This window comes from Petromyzon marinus, chromosome 30 (assembly GCF_048934315.1).
Source record: "Petromyzon marinus isolate PM22_M1 ecotype Great Lakes invasive population chromosome 30, UKy_Petmar_22M1.pri1.0, whole genome shotgun sequence".
Lineage (NCBI taxonomy): Eukaryota > Metazoa > Chordata > Hyperoartia > Petromyzontiformes > Petromyzontidae > Petromyzon > Petromyzon marinus.
Genome location: NC_133696.1, coordinates 10,272,617 through 10,292,128, shown reverse-complemented (window position 1 = coordinate 10,292,128; position 19,512 = coordinate 10,272,617). Strand labels below are relative to the sequence as shown.

The 19,512-nt window shown below is 43.2% G+C and overlaps 1 long non-coding RNA gene across 1 annotated transcript; it reads left to right on the top strand.

Annotated features, from left to right (window-relative positions):
- The first annotated feature begins 2,957 nt into the window (after window positions 1–2,957).
- On the top strand, window positions 2,958–19,194 carry LOC116947602 (uncharacterized). The gene is made up of 4 exons (XR_004403697.2): window positions 2,958–3,640; window positions 4,536–4,605; window positions 6,733–6,829; window positions 13,962–19,194. It is a non-coding gene; the product is annotated as an uncharacterized LOC116947602 (long non-coding RNA).
- The last annotated feature ends 318 nt before the right edge of the window (window positions 19,195–19,512 follow it).

The following is a 19,512-nucleotide window of genomic DNA, read 5'->3' as shown; positions in this document are numbered from 1 at the left end:
ACGTAGATAGAAAATAATACAATAAAAATAATAAAAATAATACAAAAAACTAAAACTCACGACGTTTAGATCGCAACACAAGCGGTCGTCATCAGGCGGAGAGACGATGGGGTATGAATACAGCTTTGCGGCATTCCATGCGCTCGTGATGTGCGTTAGGCGTAGAAAGTACGATCGCAAATAACAATGCCTTGATAATTATCTTGGTTATCTTGGGTTAGATCGCGTAAATATATATAAATGTGCCGTTAAACCCGCCACCACCCGACACAGCCAATTACTAAGGTTTGACACGTAAACAGAACATGCCAATTCGTTACTAGTACAGTGTGTAGAAGAGCAAATCCACAACATTTACATCCGAGTACGACGTTTCACCAGTAATTACAACTAGCAGCATCAGGTGGACAGCCAGATTTGTGGAGAAAGCCTCCTGTTTCGTTCCTGAAATAGAGGGATAGATGTGATGATGTCACTTGTGGGCCCTTCACGTGCAGTTGGGGGGTGGGGGGGTTAATGAATGCACATACATTTAAGGGGTATCTATTGCCGGTTGGGTTAGTTGTAATCAACGCACATTATGCTTGAGCATTGCTCTTGTACCTCCTGTCGTTTGCGTGCACTAAAATAGCAGTAGCTGTCATTGTCTGCGTACACGTGTAATAAAACACTTCGATGACAATCTGCCTGCCTTCTTTATTTATTTATTTTATCGCCGCTGGACAGCTCTGCGTTCTCCCACGCTATCACCCTCGCTCCGCGTTGCGCGGCGTGAGTTGTTATCTTCCGCGCGCGCACGCTCGCTCGCTCGCTCTTCCCGCTCCCGCGCACCGCTGGCAGACGGCGGGCAGAGAGGCCACCTCCGGATCGCCACGTGGCCAATGGCGTGCCGGAGGCGCGAGACGTGGTCCCGCTTGCAGACGTCCCACACTGACCTCGAGTCCCTTATAACCCCCCTCCGCGTCTGACTGAGATGACTGGCAAATGCACCAGCTGTGACCCCTTTTCTGCCAACTTGCTGCATTTTAGCCACCCGGCGCTCCGCTCGTTAATGTGAGCGTCGCTTCTCCGTCCTCCGTTGTTTTTGGGAGGCGACTGCCTCCAACTGACCAGTAGCGTCCTTCGCGAGCCTCCTCTATAGATGTCGATCTTGCACCGCTGGTACCGGTCATCAGTAAGTCCATTCAGCTCCACATCCTGCTGTACTGCATCAGTCTTTCTTATCCAGCCCTTGTCATACCTGTTTAGCCCCCTCTATGCGGCCAAAAAGAAGCTGCTTGGGCAAGCGGTGGCTGGGCATGCGGGCTACATGACCCAGCCAACAACGCCTTGCCTGCCAGATGAGCTCACTAATGGGAATGTGTGCAGATATTCGAGGATTGTGAGCGCCTCACACAATCCAGCCTGGTCAAACCCAGGATGGATCTTATGCAGGCCAGCCTGAATGTTTCTGACCAGCGCAGATATTGCACCAGAGGGGTCCACGTTTGACAAGCATAGAGAAGGGAGGGCATGACTGTGGCCACACAGCATAACGCAGCCGATGAAAAGAAAATGCCGTCCGACTGATTCGGAGTGAGACCTCAGCTGTCAAATAGGAGTTACTTTAACACAAATGAAAAAATACACAGGCTGAATAAATTTGGTACTGTATTTGTCAGTGACAATAATTATCTCTTAGATGTTACAGTAATTTACAGCCTTTGTATATCCACTGTTGGATGAGGGCCTTCTCACACTCAACCTGGATCGGGTAGGTCCAGGCTCTGGGCTGTGAGCTCCACACTCCGTGTTTTTGGCTCCACACTCCGTGTTTTGGGCTCCACACTCCGTGTTTTGGGCTCCAGGATTCAGGCTCCAGCGGTTGAGGTCTGGAGTCCCGGGGCTGTGGTTCAGATGTCCTTCATCAACACATGTATCTGAGTGTGACGAGAGGATGAAGGATCTGTAGATATTTCATCTGGTTTTCATCCCTCCGTTTAATGGAAGAATGAATGAGAAAAAAAATATTTTCTGTGGAAGCTCAGTGGATCTTGATGCTGAAAATGCAAATATGTTGATGAAGAGGACATCACGATAGGGGTAATTCCCAATTGTCCAAGCGAATGTGCCATCGGGTGACCTCAATAGATTACATTCAAATTATAGCCATGGGTAACCCCCATGAGACCATTTGTAAAGTTGAACAGGAAAAACTGTCATTCCGCCTAAAAATAGCCACCAACACCCAACATGCACTGGTCGAGGGGGACACATGAACACACCCCACTAGGGACTTTACCCTTCAAAAATACGACCAAATTGATCATTGAAAGGGGTGACGACACTGACTTTAATATCTACAAATCATTTAGCCTATCACACGCATATTCATTACTCGTGATTGGAGACAATACAAAAAAACATGTATTAGTCAATTACCCACAGACGCAACCAGGGTGTAGGAAAAGTTCTACCATCAACCACACACATACTCGGGATGTGCTCCAGATTTTAAAATTCATTGTAAAAATCTGAAAATCAAGCCTAGATACAACATTTCGGATGTTGCGGAAAACAAAAGTGTTATATCGGATTGATAAAAAAAACACGGAAAGTGACGTCACTAACCGGGTAACGTCGGAAAATGTTGGCACAAAGACAAATGACGTCACACAGCAGTGGTTCTCACATCAGAGATTGTCACAGCAGAGATTGTCACAGCAGTAGTTATCACAAGAGTGGTTCTCACAGCAGTGGTTCTCACATCAGAGATTGTCACAGCAGAGATTGTCACAGCAGAGATTGTCACAGCAGAGATTGTCACATCAGTGGTTCTCACAGCAGAGATTGTCACAGCAGTGGTTCTCACAAAAGTGGTTCTCACATCAGATATTGTCACAGCAGAGATTGTCACAGCAGAGATTGTCACAGCAGTGGTTCTCACAGCAGTGGTTCTCACATCAGAGATTGTCACAGCAGAGATTGTCACATCAGAGATTGTCACAGCAGTGGTTCTCACAGCAGTGATTGTCACAGCAGTGGTTCTCACAGCAGTGGTTCTCACAGCAGTGGTTCTCACATTCAACAGTAGCCAACAAAAGGTTGAGAACCACTGCATGAGACAACTTGCACAGATTAATGACATCTCGCCCATTAATAAAAATGGGCTTGGGCAGGACAAGGAATGTAACGCATGCAAGAGTCTGCCGAGGCCTTCATTCAGCAGTGGATTGATCATGGCTGATGACGTGGGTGCAGCAGTGGTGCACTGCAATAATAATCCGGCGACCTGAGTTCCACTCCCGGCGATAGCTAACATCAGTGGTAAGTCTTATCTGAACCCTATTCAACAGCATAATCCTGACCAGCGTGGTGAAGTATGGTCACACAACGCCCCGGGTGTGTGGAGGCTTTCACCCAGCATTGCGTTGACAAAAGGCTCTCAATTAGTGAACAATTGTGACTTGTGATTTCCTGCCAGTTTTTGCTGACATTTTGATAAATTTTAGAGAAAAGCACCTCGGAGCACCGCTCTTAGTGCGTCACGAAAAAATATATAAATGCTTCAAGTCAGCGATGATCGGTCAGAGCACAGACACCGAGGACACCGCGCGAGTGCAAACAAGTCGGTTGAAGATTCGTATACAGCACGTACTAGGTCGGCACGGAAGGCATTTTGCTGTGCGTCGTGTAGCTTACGCCTATACTTGATGATGATGGTGGTCATGATATGTATGCTGCTGCTGATGATGCTGTAGATAGAGGGGGTCATCAGAAAGGAGAGATGCACGTGGATGCCGATGATGCCTGTGGCACCGTGGCTACAGCGGCGCATCGCGATCGGTTTTTCCACTGCACCACTAAAGTCCCAGGGAGCGCGCCGCCGGCGTTTTGAGAATTTCTCGGAAAAGAAAAAACGTCAACTGGTCGCACAGCTCGGACGAGACGGGACTCTCTCTCTCTATCTCCCCCGTGCTTGTTCAGTGGCCGATGCAGCAGAAGACGGCCGGGAGCGCACACTCCCACCGCATGACCGTCCACGCAGCGCAGGGCTCACAGTAGAGCAAAGAGATGATGGAGCAAGCTCGAACAGTGTGCCGTGGAATGAAAACGGCCGAGGTGCTCTGGGGTTCAGGTGTCTAAGTCAATGAAATGAGCAACACCTGGAGGATGTCTGCGGCAATTTGGATTCAGACAGAATGTTAATGTGTGGGTAGATGAAGAGCGAATGTCCAAGATTTTCATGGGCATGCATGGTTGTGTAAACAGTAAACTGGAAAGTATCAGATCTAACAAAACATGCGTTTAGAATTTCGATTTAAAGCTTTCGTGACTGCAGGGATTCATAATCTTGGTTCTTTCGGTAAAGTTACGTAGAAGGGAAATAATAAAATAATAAAAATAAAACAATAAAAAATGTATTTGATTATTTCCCTTCTTTGTGACTTTACGGAAAGAACCAAGAATATGAATCCGAAAGCTTTAAATCGAGATTGTATTGTTATCAATATATAATTCCGCGTGTATAACCAGGGAAGTCTCTATTTCTGCAGTACTTCGTGGAGTGGAGAACAGCTCGGATAAAGATGGCATGAATGGGTGTTGCTGAACACAAGCCTGCCCGTGAGTATTTGAATTGAGGCATCATAAGACGTGACACAACACATGACAAAAAAAACCAGAGCTCTACAAAATAAATAAAATCATAATACTTGTCACACCGTCATATGATTATTCCGGAAAACATGCGTTAAAGCACTCCCGTATATTTTTGGCTATATCCGCTATTTATTTTCAATTTTATCGATCGCTATTTTGTCATTTCATGTTTCGTGATATGACGATCTTTTTTTCCTTTCAAAATATACGCTGCGAATCGGATGGATATTTTTTCAAATCGTATAATCCAGTATCGTATCGCCAATTCGATCAACCAGTCGAGTAACATTCTTCCTGGGTCGTGTTCACTTTGGTCTCCGCCGTGTTTCTATGTCTTCATGTGTCTGCCAGTGTCTCCGTGTTATAAAGGGGCCCTAAATAAATAAATATAAATATGAAAAGACAGGTTTTACTTGCATAGTAAAGTAATTATATATTGTCATCTGCTATACAGCCAGATACTAAGACAAATAGCTAACCTTAAACACCCAGTCGTTCATAAAAGTTAAAGGCAGCCTAGTACTATAGTAATAGAGCGAGTGCAGAATCACTGAACCGGAATTGACAGCTTGAAAACGTTTAGCGCGGGGCCCTTGAAAGTGCGGGGCCCGTAGCTACTGCACGTGTAGCTACTACATATGTAGCTACATATGTACTACAAGATAATTCGACAGTGCCGTATCTCTGTCTCCGTGTATGTCTCTGTGTCTCCGTGTGTGTCTCTGTGTCTCCGTGTGTGTGTGTATCTCCCGTGTCTCTGTGTGTTCCCCCGTGTCTTTTGTCTATCTCTGTACAATATGTCTGTGTGTATCTCAATGTCTCTGTGTATATCTCCGTGTCTCTGTGTGTGTTATCGTGTCTCCATGTCTCTGTGTGTATCTCCGTGTCTCGACTCGATTCCCACTCACAGCCACAAACACCGATGACGATTATCTGAACCGGTCCCGGGCCTCCCCTAGATCGACTCAGCCTCAAATTAGTACAGTAGAAACATCGCCTCCATGGAGACAAAGGTGGCCGGGCGTGGTGTTGGTCTCCCACCCCCTCGCTTGCAGCACTCGCCCCAGCACTTACGTTGAGACCATACTTCACCACACTGGTCAATGCCAGTTTGTCAAAGGGGAACGGCCGAACCAATTCAGATGTCACTCGCCACTGATGTTAGCCGTGGTCAGGGCCGTACATGGGGGGGGGGGTGCTTGGGCCCGGGGAAAACCCCACCAGAGGTATCACATCTGACGCCGCGTGACGTCAAATCGAGGGACCTCCCAAAGGCCTGGGGCGGTCGCCCCGATTCGCCGTACCCCTAGGGACGGCTCTGGTTAAGACTATACCAGCTCAGTAACATTCTTCTTAGATTGTCTTTATCACTGGATGTCTATCTTCGTGTGTGTGTGTGTGCCTCTCTCCGTGTGTATCTCTGTGTGTATTTCCATCTCTAGGTGTGTTTCCACGTGTACCACCTGGGTGGCTTCTCGTCCGACAAACTCACGGCGCGTGGCCGGGGTGAAATTTCGTGAATGCTCAAATTCGTTAGTCGAAAAGTGTCAATTTTCGTTCACGTGTACGTTCGTAAGCCGAACGTTCGTAAATCGAGTGATAGACTGTACTTTAAAGATGGAGCGTATCGAACGACTGAACGATCTTCCTATTTTCCGCAAATTTACTACGGATAAGATGATTTGTGCAGAAATTTCATCCCTTTATTCAAAATACAGATTTTTTGGGGGGTTAGATAGCGTAAATATTAATGTGTCGTTCACCCGCCACCACCCGACACAGCCAATTAGTAAGGTTTGTCACGTAAACAGAACATGCCAATTTGTTACTAGTCCAACACACCGGTGTGTTGGAGAGCAAATCCACAACATTTTGTGGATTTCAGGATCTAACCCAACAATAACTGTATTATGAGTCATATTAGTCACGTGTTAAACCTTCATCCCTTTAATCTGAAATGCAAGACACGGGTATCAACCAGCCCTTTTTTTTCCCAGCATGCACTTTACAGTACTTATTATCTGATGGTGTGTCACGGATAAGTGGAGTTCGTTACCTAATTCAAAATGTTCTTACTTTTTTGTCGCATAGGTATGGAGAATGTATGGATAACGTCCCGCATAACAGGATCCTCAACGGCTGTGCCATGATCGTCACCATCTTCCCAAAAACTCCACCTCCAGACTCGGTAACAGTCTTGCCCTCCAACACCCTGCACACATAATCCTGCACTCATTTCATCCTCCTCTTATCCGCAACGAATATCGATGGAAATGTACAGATGGCAGGATGGAGTTGTTCATAATATACGTTTTTTGGGGTTAGATCGCGTTATTTATAAATGTGTCGTAACCCTCCACCACCCGACACGGCCAATCAGCAAAAAAAGTGTCACGTTGACAAAAGAAAAATGAAATTTTGATTTAAAGCTTTCGTGACTGCAGTAATTCATATTCTTAGTTTTTTCGGTAAAGTCACGTTGAAGAGAAACAACAAAATAACACAATATATATAAAACAATAAAAAAAAATTCTCACGACGTTTCGACCATAACTCAAACGGTCATCATCAGGTGTGTCGGTTTGCATAAATTTATTTTTAAAACGGCACATTTATTTATAAAAAACGTTGGCGTCACGCGCAGCCATTGGCAGTTTGCCCAGGACTAGTCCATCTATTTTTTTTTTTAAAAGAGGAGGGGGGAGACGAAATTTTTTATAATGTATGCTGTCTGAAAGCCATTGTAAGCGTGAACAATCAATCAAGAACTGAAATGATTTATCAAATCTTTCCAATGATTGCTAAGATAGAATCCATCTTCTCGGTTGAAATTGTCTCTGTGCTTGTATATGTGGATAGCCTCATGAACGAATCTCTCATGGAAGCCAGATGGCTTACAAAGAACCTCCGTCTTGGAAAAGTCAATGGCATGTGAGCCTACTGAATTAGAACAATGATCTGCTACGGCCGAGGTGTTGGTCCTACCGTGTTTAAGGTCTGCTTTATGTTCACGAATGCGGTCCGAGACATGGCGTTTGGTTTCTCCAATGTAACTACTACCACAGAGGCAACTTAGTTTGTAGACACCAGGGTATTGTATGTCCGGAATCACATCTTTTACAGACGGAACCAGATCACGGATTTTATGTAATGTGTTGAAACGGACCTGGATCTTGTGTTTATTCAAGATTTTGGAGATCTTTTTTGTGATCCCAGCAATGTAGGGTAAAGTGATGGTTTTGAAAGGCTCCTCAAGAGGGTTCTTCTTCATGGTTTGAGTGATAGCTTTGCGGATTGTATAGTCGGAGTAACCATTAGCCCTAAGAGCTTGGTGTACGTGCTTGAGTTCACTGCTTATGTGTTCCTGGTCGGATATGCATTGGGCTCTATGATACAGAGTCTTGATGAGAGAATTCTTTTGTGATGGATGGTGGTGGGAATCCGGTTTCAGATAAGCATCCGTATGGGTAGCTTTCCTGTAGACAGAGTGGCTCATTGAACCATCAGGTCTCTTTTTAATTAGGACATCCAAAAAAGGTATCTTGCCATCTATTTCGACTTCCATGGTAAATCTGATGGCTGGGTGTATGGAATTGATGTGGTCGAAGAATTGGTCTAGAGCAGGCCGGCCATGTGGCCAGATGACAAAAGTGTCATCCACGTACCTCTTCCATAAGGTTGGGCGCAGAGTGGCAGTCTGGATGGCGTCAGTCTCAAATTTCTCCATGAAAATGTTAGCTATAACTGGAGAAAGGGGGGAGCCCATTGGGGTGCCCTCAGTTTGTTTGTAGAAAGTTCCATTCCAAGTGAAGTATGTATTGGTTAAACAGTGTCTCACCAGGGGGGGTGCCTCAGTGTTTAGTCCTTGATGAACCAAGTCTTCAATGATTGCAATGGTGTCAGGTACAGGAACCTTGGTGAATAAGGAAACTACATCAAAACTGACAAGCAGGTCGTCTGGGGACAGGGAAATACCCTTGATTGTTGATACCAGGTGAGTAGAATTTTGTACCGCAGAGGTGGTCTTTCCAGTGAAAGGACGCAGGATTTCAGACAAAAAACGAGCTAGTTTGTAGGTGGGGGAGCTGATAGTAGAGACTATGGGACGAAGAGGTGTATCAGCTTTATGTATTTTTGGTAAGCCGTATAATCTTGGTGGCCTGGCAGCAGAAGGTTTCAACGAAAACTGTTTAGATTGATCAATTAATGCGGTTGAATCAGACAAACCAACAAAATAATTTCTGATTCAACCGCATTAATTGATCAATCTAAACAGTTTTCGTTGAAACCTTCTGCTGCCAGGCCACCAACATTATACGGCTTACCAAAAATACATAAAGCTGATACACCTCTTCGTCCCATAGTCTCTACTATCAGCTCCCCCACCTACAAACTAGCTCGTTTTTTGTCTGAAATCCTGCGTCCTTTCACTGGAAAGACCACCTCTGCGGTACAAAATTCTACTCACCTGGTATCAACAATCAAGGGTATTTCCCTGTCCCCAGACGACCTGCTTGTCAGTTTTGATGTAGTTTCCTTATTCACCAAGGTTCCTGTACCTGACACCATTGCAATCATTGAAGACTTGGTTCATCAAGGACTAAACACTGAGGTACCCCCCCTGGTGAGACACTGTTTAACCAATACATACTTCACTTGGAATGGAACTTTCTACAAACAAACTGAGGGCACCCCAATGGGCTCCCCCCTTTCTCCAGTTATAGCTAACATTTTCATGGAGAAATTTGAGACTGACGCCATCCAGACTGCCACTCTGCGCCCAACCTTATGGAAGAGGTACGTGGATGACACTTTTGTCATCTGGCCACATGGCCGGCCTGCTCTAGACCAATTCTTCGACCACATCAATTCCATACACCCAGCCATCAGATTTACCATGGAAGTCGAAATAGATGGCAAGATACCTTTTTTGGATGTCCTAATTAAAAAGAGACCTGATGGTTCAATGAGCCACTCTGTCTACAGGAAAGCTACCCATACGGATGCTTATCTGAAACCGGATTCCCACCACCATCCATCACAGAAGAATTCTCTCATCAAGACTCTGTATCATAGAGCCCAATGCATATCCGACCAGGAACACATAAGCAGTGAACTCAAGCACGTACACCAAGCTCTTAGGGCTAATGGTTACTCCGACTATACAATTCGCAAAGCTATCACTCAAACCATGAAGAAGAACCCTCTTGAGGAGCCTTTCAAAACCATCACTTTACCCTACATTGCTGGGATCACAAAAAAGATCTCCAAAATCTTGAATAAACACAAGATCCAGGTCCGTTTCAACACATTACATAAAATCCGTGATCTGGTTCCGTCTGTAAAAGATGTGATTCCGGACATACAATACCCTGGTGTCTACAAACTAAGTTGCCTCTGTGGTAGTAGTTACATTGGAGAAACCAAACGCCATGTCTCGGACCGCATTCGTGAACATAAAGCAGACCTTAAACACGGTAGGACCAACACCTCGGCCGTAGCAGATCATTGTTCTAATTCAGTAGGCTCACATGCCATTGACTTTTCCAAGACGGAGGTTCTTTGTAAGCCATCTGGCTTCCATGAGAGATTCGTTCATGAGGCTATCCACATATACAAGCACAGAGACAATTTCAACCGAGAAGATGGATTCTATCTTAGCAATCATTGGAAAGATTTGATAAATCATTTCAGTTCTTGATTGATTGTTCACGCTTACAGTGGCTTTCAGACAGCATACATTATAAAAAATTTCGTCTCCCCCCTCCTCTTTTAAAAAAAAAAATAGATGGACTAGTCCTGGGCAAACTGCCAATGGCTGCGCGTGACGCCAACGTTTTTTATAAATAAATGTGCCGTTTTAAAAATACATTTATGCAAACCGACACACCTGATAATGACCGTTTGAGTTATGGTCGAAACGTCGTGAGAATTTTTTTTTTTATTGTTTTATATATATTTTGTTATTTTGTTGTTTCTCTTCAACGTGACTTTACCGAAAAAACTAAGAATATAAAAAGAAAAATGGTTTACTACGTTAGCCCACCAGTGTGTTGAAGAGTGAATCCACAACATTTACAATTTCTGAGTACGACGTTTCGCTGGTAATTACATCCAGGATCATCGGGCAATTCTGGCGTCAACGTGACACTTTTTTGCTGCTTGGCCGTGTCGGGTGGTGGAGGGTTACGACACATTTATAAATAACGCGATCTAACCCAAAAACGTTTATTATGAATAATATTGGTCGCGAAAGCCTACATGTTAAACCGAGGATGGAGTTGGCAAACAGTCCAGTAGCACAGTAGTTTTCTGTCCTAATTGTGTAAGTAAAGTTATTTTGTACTGTGTGTGTACCGTGTGTACTGTGCGTGTGTACTGTGTGTACTCTGTGTACTGTGTATGTACTGTGTGGTGTGTATGTACTGTGTGTGCTATGTGTGTACTGTGTGTGTACTGTGTGTACTATGTGTGTGTGCTGTGTGTATTGTGTGTACTGTGTGTGTACTGTGTGGTGTGTGTGTGTACTGTGTGTGCTATGTGTGTACTGTGTGTGTACTGTGTGGGGTGTGTGTGTACTGTGTGTACTCTGTGTACTGTGTGTGTACTGTGTGTACTGTTTGTGTACTGTGTGTGCTATGTGTGTACTGTGTATGTACTGTGTGGGGTGTGTGTGTACTGTGTGTACTGTTTGTGTACTGTGTGTGCTGTGTGTGTACTGTGTGTGCTGTGTGTGCTGTGTGTATTGTGTGTACTGTGTGTGTACTGTGTGATGTGTGTGTACTGCGTGTGTGTACTGTGTGTATTGTGTGTGTACTGCGTGTGTGTACTGTGTGTATTGTGTGTGCACTGCGTGTGTGTACTGTGTGTACTGTGTGTGTGTGTACTGTGTGCTGTGTGTGTACTGTGTGTATTGTGTGTGTACTGCGTGTGTGTACTGTGTATATACTGTGTGCCCTACGTGGCAGGCAGCTGTCTCGTGCAGTTTCATTTCACTGCTCCCTTTGTTTGGACTACATCTACTACTAATACATCTACTACTACTACATCTACTACTACTACATCTACTACTACTACAGCATATACTACTACTACAACATCTACTACTAATACATCTACTGCTACTACATCTACTACTATTACTACAACATCTACTACTAATACATCTACTACTAATACATCTACTACTACTACATCTACTACTAATACATCTACTACTACTACATCTACTACTACTACTACATCTACTACTACTACATCTACTACTACTACAGCATCTACTACTACTACAACATCTACTACTAATACATCTACTGCTACTACATCTACTACTATTACTACAACATCTACTACTACTACATCTACTACTACTACAACATCTACTACTACTACATCTACTACTACATCTACTACTACTACAACATCTACTACTACATCTACTACTACTACATCTACTACTACTACAACATCTACTACTACTACATCTACTACTACATCTACTACTACTACAACATCTACTACTACAACATCTACTACTACATCTACTACTACTACATCTACTACTACTACAACATCTACTACTACATCTACTACTACATCTACTACTACTACAACATCTACTACTACATCTACTACTACATCTACTACTACTACAACATCTACTACTACTACAACATCTACTACTACATGTACTACTACATCTACTACTATTACTACTATTACTACAACATCTACTACTACATCTACTACTACTATTACTACAACATCTACTACTACTACTACTACATCTACTACTACTACATCTACTACTACTACATCTACTACTATTACTACTACATCTACTGCTACTACATCTACTACTATTACTACTACATCTACTGCTACTACATCTACTGCTACTACATCTACTACTATTACTACTACATCTACTACTACTACATCTACTACTACAACATCTACTACTATTACTACAACATCTACTACTACTACATCTACTATTACTACAACATCTACTACTACATCTACTGCTACTACATCTACTACTATTACTACAACATCTACTACTACTACATCTACTATTACTACAACATCTACTACTACATCTACTGCTACTACATCTACTACTATTACTACAACGTCTACTACTACTACATCTACTGCTACTACATCTACTACTATTACTACAACATCTACTACTACTACATCTACTACTACAACATCTACTACTATTACTACTACATCTACTACTACATCTACTACTACTACAACATCTACTACTACTACATCTACTACTACTACATCTACTACTACTACAACATCTACTACTACTACATCTACTGCTACTACATCTACTACTACTACATCTACTACTACTACATCTACTACTACTACATCTACTACTATTACTACTACATCTACTGCTACTACATCTACTACTATTACTACTACATCTACTGCTACTACATCTGCTGCTACTACATCTACTACTATTACTACTACATCTACTACTACTACATCTACTACTACAACATCTACTACTATTACTACAACATCTACTACTACTACTACATCTACTATTACTACAACATCTACTACTACATCTACTGCTACTACATCTACTACTATTACTACAACATCTACTACATCTACTATTACTACAACATCTACTACTACATCTACTGCTACTACATCTACTACTATTACTACTACATCTACTACTACTACATCTACTACTACTACAACATCTACTACTACTACTACATCTATTACTACTACATCTACTACTACTACAACATCTACTACTACTACATCTACTGCTACTACATCTACTACTACTACATCTACTACTACTACATCTACTACTACTACAACATCTACTACTACTACATCTACTGCTACTACATCTACTACTACTACATCTACTACTACTACATCTACTACTATTACTACCACACAAAGCGAGGGGAAACCTGTATCATGCAATTTGCCGTGCTTCACGGCAGCGGTGACTTCTATAAACGCAAATTCCTCCATCTTAATAATCATCTTCACTTGAGATAATTCCTATGAGAATCAACATTCGATGTATCGTTTCAGCATTGTATACATGTCTGAACTTACCTTTTGGTATTTTCAGAACCAGCCAAAGGCCTTTTTTTGTGCTGATGGCAGTCTTTCATTAATGGGATCATAATTTAATTACTTTGGGTAAAACTACCGCTCATCTTTTTCATAAGTCGATGGAGATAAAAAATATATATCTGTGGGTGTTTACATTTTTATTGACCTGCGTTTTTAAAAATTGTTATTTATGTTTGCAGACTTTTGCGTGAAGAATTGCAAGCAATCAGATGCGCTTCTCGCAGCCGTCTGGAACCCTCTTCCGATATGATTTCCCCAGCACCTGTGATTAGCACGGTTGGCTACGTACGTTATGTAGCCAACATACATACATTATATTTCTAAGCATTAAACAGCATACGAGGAACAGTCCGAAATGCCAAACTCCTTAAGATTTCGCACTGTAAAAGGGACTGTCTACATAATATTCGAAGCAGAAGAGGATCCAATATATATTGAGATGGAAGGTATTTACGAACGTATGCTGGAGTTACCTGCCATGATCGTGACGAGAGACAACTCACAGCCATGCAACAGAGGAAACAATCCTCGTCACATGCCCACGATTGAATCACCACCAAATGGGACATCGCTACAGAGAGGTGGTAGACTGGAACTGCGTTTCCCACATTTTCGAAACTTGGTACGCCTTTTTCGAAAAAAGAACTCAACCTAAATGGCATGTTCCGAGGGGTTCACACCTGCACCCTCTATGGGATTAACTTTCTCTGCATCAAATGATGCCCAAATGCATTTTCCATCGAAGCAAACAAACTCATACGGTTCGAATCCTACATCCCAGAGATGAAACGTCTTCCTCGCAGGCCCTTACGGCACATTTGCCCAATGTTAACTACAGCCACATCACACACACAGACACTCTGGCTCGTAGCATAGCCGGCGCATTGCACTTGATTATTGAAATGCCACCGTTAACTCGGATATCAGATTAACGCCTCTCAAAAAAGACATGACAGCGGCTCCAAAGCAGCGCCATCCTGGCCATTAGGCCTGATCATACTGTTGGATATCGACCTTTTTCCAAAATTAATATCAATAATATTTGCATATATTTTTAATGACCCAAAATTAATTAATAAAAACACGTAAACCAGAGCCAGCAAAAAAAACAGATGTCGATCGTAACAGGGCCATTAAACCAGAAAATCCAGGAGATGAGCTATACACAGTAATAAACCCAGTCATAGAGAGGGTCGCCCCCTTCCCCCCCAGGGTCGTATAACACAGATAGATTTACAAACACACAAACACGAACGCACACACACACACACAATCCACGCCCCTCCCCACCGCGCAGAGCGGAGATTCTTCTTTTTGAATATAACGGCCCACCATCATCTCGAAAGTCAAGTCCATTCCAGTTAAGTTCGATACAACGAGTTCAACAGCCGGAGAGCGGCAGAAGAGATGGCGAGAGCGAGAGGCTGGCTCTGAGGATCCCGCGATCAACCGAGCATGGCGAGACTCACAGAATTGGCGAGGTGCCACCGAGTGTGAGTTCAGGGCTGAGGGACGAAGTATCACTCGAAACTTTATTCCTACATCAAGTGCCAGCCATCCAGCAGCGGAAAAAGCTTGGCCAGCCGCCAACAAACAAAGTGTCAGCATCTCCACAGAGAGAGCGCGTGCGACGTGGCTCAATCAGCAGCGGAAAGAGCCCGACCAGCCGCCAAGCAAGAGCGTGCAGCAGTCATCCAGCAGTGAAGAAAGCCGGCTGTCAGCGAATCAGCGCTGAGAGCGCGCGGGCATCTCAACAGAGAGATCGCGTGCGACTTGGCTCATCCAGCAGCGGAAAGAGCCTGACCAGCCGCCCGTGAGCAAGAGTGTCGGCGCCAGCGAGCGCGCCGTGGGTTCGACCCACAGGCACACCGACCGGCACCAGCTGGGAACCGAGACAAGAGTGAAGAACTACAGCCAGCGGACGAGCTGTGCGGGCGCTGTCTGACGACGGATCATCGCACGACGACGAGCGTCGTGCCGACTCTTCCAGCCAGCTGTGGACACCCCCACCGCTCCGCAGGGAACAAACACATTCTCGACACAAGAGATGCCAACCTCGGCGTCTGCTTTACGCAAAGAATTGAACCAGCGATAAAGAAGACGCACGATACGCATATCGGGACAATCAAGAAGGGTTGCCGCTCCAAGGTGGTGCATTAAAAATCAATTGATAACGAAGAACATTGTTGCCATCGAGTTACGTGAATACGGTGACTGAGAAATATTTTAGTCGGTCGTCTTAATGGCATGATCTTGTTATGGATCTAGGAATGAACGCGGTACTGTGTGTGCAAATTCCAGTATAATCACTCATAATAGAGAGTTAAGGTTTTGCTTAGAGTAGGCTTTGCATGTTTTTTCTCTCTCTCTCAACAACCGAGGTTGCGTTACGCGGTGGTTAACCATATGTGCCGTGACCAGAGTGAAATAACGCAGAAGTGATGATACGGTGTTGAAATGCCAAGATCGAGAGTGCATCTTCTAAAGTTAAAGTTTAGTTAGAAAATTAAAATGATTAATGCAGAAGCGACTGTGTGATTCTTTCTGAAATTCCGCATAAGAATTGTTCTGCGATTGAGATCTGAACTTGGTGACCTAAACACACTCGCACATACTCAGTATATGTTAAAGCGAGAATAATCGTATCCTTATTGATAATACGGAGTTAAACAACGAAGCCGAGTTGACTGGCATTCACGCTCACAACACCTGCATAACTGCATACGATCAATTGTCTTATTCCGATTGGATACGACCCTAATTATCATAACAACTTGCATTATCATAATCACCCACACTCGCATAAATTAAGACGATTAGATCTCGAATTAGCATAATTATATGCTTAATTACACAAATTAACATAATTTCGGATAATTATTAAAAAAATCTAAATTGTATTTAATTTTTATTATTTTTATTATCAAATTTTCATTACCCACATATACAACAATACGGCTTACGTGGCTTTAACACGTAGGCTTTCACGGCCAATATTATTAATAATAAAGGTTTTTGTGCGTCGTAACCCTCCACCACCTGACATAGCCAAAAAAGTTCTTCACGTAAAGAAAACGTGCCAGTTTGTTACTATCATCATAAGTTAGTTACTATCATCATCAGTTAGTTACGACTTCAGCCCGCCGGTGTGTTGGAGAGTAAATCCACAACATTTACAATTTTGAGTAGTACGACGTTTCACTGGTAATAACATCCAGCATCATCGGGTGATTTGCCAGAATAGAAACGTCGTTACTCGAATTATAAATGTTGTGGATTTACTCGTCATCACACAGGTGGGCTTGAAGTAGTAACTAATTGGCACGTTTTGTTTACGTGACAAACCTTAGTTACTTAAAATAGATTATCTTTGCACATTCTTGTATGACATTGTATTAGGTGTTGTTACTTGTGAAATTGGCACAAGTAAACATACAAAAATAACGCAAATTAAACATTGTATTTACTGTATATGGGGTGATCTACAGTGAGGGAAAAAAGTATTTGATCCCCTGCTGATTTTGTACGTTTGCCCACTGACAAAGTAATGATCAGTCTATAATTTTAATGGTAAGGTTATTTAAACAGTGAGAGACAGAATAACAACAACAAAATCCAGAAAAACGCATGTCAAAAATGTTATGAATTGATTTGCATTTTAATGAGGGAAATACGTATTTGACCCCTCTGCAAAACATGACTTAGTACTTGGTGGCAAAACCCTTGTTGGCAATCACAGAGGTCAGACGTTTCTTGTAGTTGGCCACCAGGTTTGCACACATCTCAGGAGGGATTTTGTCCCACTCCCCTTTGCAGATCTTCTCCAAGTCATTAAGGTTTCGAGGCTGACGTTTGGCAACTCGAACCTTCAGCTCCCTCCACAGATTTTCTATGGGATTAAGGTCTGGAGACTGGCTATGCCACTCCAGGACCTTAATGTGCTTCTTCTTGAGCCACTCCTTTGTTGCCTTGGCCGTGTGTTTTGGGTCATTGTCATGCTGGAATACCCATCCACGACCCATTTTCAATGCCCTGGCTGAGGGAAGGAGGTTCTCAGCCAATATTTGACGGTACATGGCCCCGTCCATCGTCCCTTTGATGCGGTGAAGTTGTCCTGTCCCCTTAGCAGAAAAAGACCCCGACAGCATAACGTTTCCACCCCCATGTTTGACGGTGGGGATGGCGTTCTTGGGGTCATAGGCAGCATTCCTCCTCCAAACACGGCGAGTTGAGTTGATGCCAAAGAGCTCCATTTTGGTCTCATCTGACCACAACACTTTCATCCAGCTGTCCTCTGAATCATTCAGATGTTCATTGGCAAACTTTAGACGGGCATGTATATGTGCTTTCTTGCGCAGGGGGACCTTGCGGGCGCTGCAGGATTTCAGTCCTTCACGGCGTAGTGTGTTACTAATTGTTTTCTTGGTGACTATGGTCCCAGCTGCCTTGAGATCATTGACAAGATCCTCCCGTGTAGTTCTGGGCTGATTCCTCACCGTTCCCATGATCATTGCAACTCCACGAGGTGAGATCTTGCATGGAGCCCCAGGCCGAGGGAGATTGATAGTTATTTTGTGTTTCTTCCGTTTGCGAATAATCGCACCAACTGTTGTCACCTTCTCACCAAGCTGCTTGGCAATGGTCTTGTAGCCCATTCCAGCCTTGTGTAGGTCTACAATTTTGTCCCTGACATCCTTGGAGAGCTCTTTGGTCTTGGCCATGGTAGAGAGTTTGGAATCTGAGTGATTGGTTCCTTCTGTGGACAGGTGTCTTTTATACAGATAACAAGCTGAGATTAGGAGCACTCCCTTTAAGAGTGTGCTCCTAATCTCAGCTCGTTACCTGTATAAAAGACACCTGGGAGCCAGAAATCTTTATGATTGAGAGGGGGTCAAACACTCATTTCCCTTATTAAAATGCAAATCAATTATACAAATTTTGACATGCGTTTTTCTGGATTTTTTTGTTGTTATTCTGTCTCTCACTGTTCAAATAAACCTACCATTAAAATTATATACTGATCATTTCTTTGTCAGTGGGCAAACGTACAAAATCAGCAGGGGATCATATACTTTTTTCCCTCACTGTATATACGTGCAGTATTTTCATTGTTTAGGTTGTATGGAGTGTATAATGTATATATATATAATATTTGACTGCAATCAATCGTTGCTGGTTTCGCCGGATCGGCCCAGGACCGCCGGATAATGCTGGAAGCAGCCGGATAATCGATGATCAGCTGTATTTTATTGTCCTCTACTTTTGGTTCAGAAATATTCAACGTCCCAAATTAAACTGGCTTATTACATTTGAGAGAGAAAAAAAAAAACATTGTATTTTCAAAAACGGTACGCTTCATGCTCCTGCTTAAGCTAAGGTTCGTTCACAATAAACATTATAGTCATGATTGTACACTCAGAATGGATATTTGTTGTCTCTTATGTCAACATTTGACGTGGTATTTTGAAACTGACCTAGTACTCACTGTATTCAACATATTTCATATTAGTCGGAGTTTGACTTCTATATTTGGAGAGCAGGGATTCGTACTCTGTTTTTTTCGGTAAAGTCACGTAGGTAAAATAAAATAATGAAAAAACAACTAAATTAAATCACGACGTTTCGGAGGCAACACGAGCTTCCATCTTCAGGTGGAAACCGTCACAGCAAAATTGCTGTATCAAGTGAAGAGAGCTCTAAGAGATCCGAGATTATATACAGGTTAAGGGG